The sequence below is a fragment of the Perissodus microlepis genome, chromosome 2 (assembly GCF_051167445.1).
Source record: "Perissodus microlepis isolate ML-2025 ecotype Zambia chromosome 2, ASM5116744v1, whole genome shotgun sequence".
Taxonomy (NCBI): Eukaryota; Metazoa; Chordata; class Actinopteri; order Cichliformes; family Cichlidae; genus Perissodus; species Perissodus microlepis.
Genome location: NC_140462.1, coordinates 20,667,506 through 20,671,781, shown reverse-complemented (window position 1 = coordinate 20,671,781; position 4,276 = coordinate 20,667,506). Strand labels below are relative to the sequence as shown.

The window sequence follows — 4,276 nt, the reverse complement described above, 5'->3', positions numbered from 1 at the left end:
ATTTAACATTTTTTTATGGAAATGTAAAACCATCACAAATGTTTTTATAAAACCACTAACATGGACATGGGCACCATAAAGTGAGCATTACAAATTCAGTGTAGAACATTTATCTTTTTATAAAATCACAAAGGACAACATCAGTCCTAATTGCATCTTTCTCAAAATACATACAAATTCAAAATAAAAAGTCAAATACTAATCACTTTTGTTTGAAAAAGAAATGAAAAACAATTTTTTAAAATGGGTACAAATAAAGATGATCATCTTCCAAATAACCAGACAGGCAGGCAAGTATAGGAAAATTAGGTAAACTGATGGAGTTAAATCCACCCAAAGCCTGTAGTAAACTTAAAGTGCTTTAAATAAAGTGCTTCAAACAAAGTGCTCAGTAACAGAGTGCATGTCCTAACAAACATTTCCTTATATTCCTTCCAGAACTACTCTTTCAGCAACAAATCATTTTTAAGAGCATGTAGGCAGGGTTTCAGGGGTTTGCCGTCATCAAGCCCCATGAAGATTTTTTGGACAAAGGTAAATGTGTGAACCAGCTTCCTGGGGTAGTCTAAATGCAGAGCATAGATCAAGCCAAACAATAAGGCAAATGCATCTGCAAATCTGGGAATATCACGCATCACCAAGTCGCCTTCCACCACAACGGCCATGCTTGAGGAAGTAAAATGGACAGAACTGGTCTGGGAAGCGCCGTCGGTAACCACTGTGAGAAGGGCAACTGGAGTGTCAGTGAGGGTCGACTCATCCAATGTGTCCGCCTGGAATAGACACAGTATCAATAAGTAAGGTTGGTTTGAGAGAATGTGACAAGCAAGACCTGTAATCTAGCAAAAAATTCAGCAGTGTAGTGGGTTACTTTGTAACGGGTTAGGGTACTCTACTTTTTTGAAAAATGTACATTAACGCATTAGCTTCTGTCATTGCATAATTGGTATGTTTGTTATTTTTCTAAAAAAAAAAGTCATTTTTTATTTTATGACTTTATCTCAAAAAGAAACTAAATCTTGACTTCAGCCTTGTTTTTGGGGCCACCTGCAGCGTAGCCGAAGTGCTGTGATACGCCTGTGCCCTGCTCCTGACCCTGTGTGTGTGTGTGAGGGTTTTCTAAAGAGAGGGTATTTTGTTTGTACAATTTGGTAGCTGCTAGGGTATTAAATTGTATTTTAAAAAAATCCATGGTGTTTTATCTCACTGGCAGAATTTAAGTGATGCAAAAATACACTTACATTACATGTCTTAAAGAATTCTGGGTGCTCCTCCCGCAGGTATACAGGAAGGGCACGAAGCACTGCAGTGCGTTTCACGTTGACATCAGGCGCCTCCTAAAAAGGGAAAAGAAAAGTTCATTGAACACAAAGTTTTCAGGTGTCATTCTTTGGGGAGAATACATGTTTATGAAACTGCATGGCATGTGACTCTACATAATTTTGGAGACATTTCTTTTAAGACACAACCTTTCTGTCTCTTATGACAAAGAGTCTGTATCTTACTCATTTGACAAAAATCCTACACAGTATTTTAAAAATAATATACCAGATCAGAGCTGTAATCTGTATAGAACAAAGCAAAGCAAAGAAAAATTGAGTTTTTATCAGTGAAACTTTTAATTTGTGTTAATTTTATCATTATCAATATTCACCTGAAGATCATAATGATTCAGGATGGTTCGCAGAGCCTCCGATATCTTGCCAGTCCGTGCAGCCTTCTGTCTGTATAGAGCCATAAGTCGTGGTGTGTGTCTGTCAAGTTCAGCGTAGAACTGGTTCCGCAGGTTGATGTTTGTGACTCGGTGGAACTCTGCACAAATCTAAAATAAAGCAGGAACAAAAACATCCAACATGAAGCCAAATTACTGACCAAATTTACATCTTATCATTAAAGAGGAATTGCCCAACTTCTGTCTAACCTTGTTTTATAGATGTCCTATTAAGTATTTTTTTTTTTTTAAATTGGACCCGAACCACAAGCACAAGTGTATCACAAAGCTGAAATATATTTTTGTTTGTTATCTATTATTTATTTATTTGTTATTTATTTATTATCTGAATCTGAAGAGATCTGCTGAACTTGCATTGTTTCATGTTAAACTTATTAGAAAAAAAATCAAAGCACAGATACCTGAGAGTCAAATCGCAGAGCAGGCCATTTCTCTAAGAAGTTCTTTACCATTGGGTTGTCTTGAACAATTTCATGGCGACGAAGTGCAAAGGTAGTCTGCATCAGTTTTCAATCATTACTTTGTTGGGCTCAGTCTTCTCAACCTCATTTTTTATCTGGACTCTCATATCCTCCAAACTGACCTGATCTTCTCCTCTTGGAAAGTTTGGGAGGTAGTTCACCTCAGCTCTTCTGGCTCTTTTTATGTTTGAGTAGGGATGCTCTCCTTCAGGGTTGTTAACACTCCTCCTGCCAGCGTTGACAGACAGGGACTGTTTCCCAATTCAGGGTCTGCAGCCTTAAAGTACGCAGCCTCAACGGATATACAGGGAGTGCAGAATTATTAGGCAAGTTGTATTTTTGAGGAATAATTTTATTATTGAACAACAACCATGTTCTCAATGAACCCAAAAAACTCATCAATATCAAAGCTGAATGTTTTTGGAAGTAGTTTTTAGTTTGTTTTTAGTTTTAGCTATTTTAGGGGGATATCTGTGTGTGCAGGTGACTATTACTGTGCATAATTATTAGGCAACTTAACAAAAAACAAATATATACCCATTTCAATTATTTATTTGTACCAGGGAAACCAATATAACATCTCCACATTCACAAATATACATTTCTGACATTCAAAAACAAAACAAAAAGAAATCAGCGACCAATATAGCCACCTTTCTTTGCAAGGACACTCAAAAGCCTGCCATCCATGGATTCTGTCAGTGTTTTGATCTGTTCACCATCAACATTGCGTGCAGCAGCAACCACAGCCTCCCAGACACTGTTCAGAGAGGTGTACTGTTTTCCCTCCTTGTAAATCTCACATTTGATGATGGACCACAGGTTCTCAATGGGGTTCAGATCAGGTGAACAAGGTGGCCATGTCATTAGTTTTTCTTCTTTTATACCCTTTCTTGCCAGCCACGCTGTGGAGTACTTGGACGCGTGTGATGGAGCATTGTCCTGCATGAAAATCATGTTTTTCTTGAAGGATGCAGACTTCTTCCTGTACCACTGCTTGAAGAAGGTGTCTTCCAGAAACTGGCAGTAGGACTGGGAGTTGAGCTTGATTCCATCCTCAACCCGAAAAGGCCCCACAAGCTCATCTTTGATGATACCAGCCCAAACCAGTACTCCACCTCCACCTTGCTGGCATCTGAGTCGGACTGGAGCTCTCTGCCCTTTACCAATCCAGCCACGGGCCCATCCATCTGGCCCATCAAGACTCACTCTCATTTCATCAGTCCATAAAACCTTAGAAAAATCAGTCTTGAGATATTTCTTGGCCCAGTCTTGACGTTTCAGCTTGTGTGTCTTGTTCAGTGGTGGTCGTCTTTCAGCCTTTCTTACCTTGGCCATGTCTCTGAGTATTGCACACCTTGTGCTTTTGGGCACTCCAGTGATGTTGCAGCTCTGAAATATGGCCAAACTGGTGGCAAGTGGCATCTTGGCAGCTGCACGCTTGACTTTTCTCAGTTCATGGGCAGTTATTTTGCGCCTTGGTTTTTCCACATGCTTCTTACGACCCTGTTGACTGTTTTGAATGAAACGCTTGATTGTTCGATGATCACGCTTCAGAAGCTTTGCAGTTTTGAGACTGCTGCATCCCTCTGCAAGATATCTCACTATTTTTGACTTTTCTGAGCCTGTCAAGTCCTTCTTTTGACCCATTTTGCCAAAGGAAAGGACGTTGCCTAATAATTATGCACACCTGATATAGGGTGTTGATGTCATTAGACCACACCCCTTCTCATTACAGCGATGCACATCACCTAATATGCTTAATTGGTAGTAGGCTTTCGAGCCTATACAGCTTGGAGTAAGACAACATGCATGAAGAGGATGAAGTGGACAAAATACTCATTTGCCTAATAATTCTGCACTCCCTGTATGACTATAATTATCCACAAAATCATCAGATTCTCTGTAAGATTAAGGTCGACTATCTAACGGCGTATAAACTAAAGGCTTTAAAACAAAGTAAATGCTGAAAGTACAAACATCGCTAATGTCACATAACTTTGCCGGCATGTGGCCAACAGTAATGTTTTAATGTTCCTCATTATTAAACATTTGCACATAAATAAGTGACATAATATTCAGA

General features: G+C 39.2%; 1 pseudogene; it reads right to left on the bottom strand.

Annotated features, from left to right (window-relative positions):
- Nucleotides 1-440: 440 nt before the first annotated feature.
- LOC146392716 (uncharacterized) lies at nt 441-2,315 on the bottom strand (annotated as a pseudogene).
- Between the last annotated feature and the right edge of the window lie 1,961 nt (nt 2,316-4,276).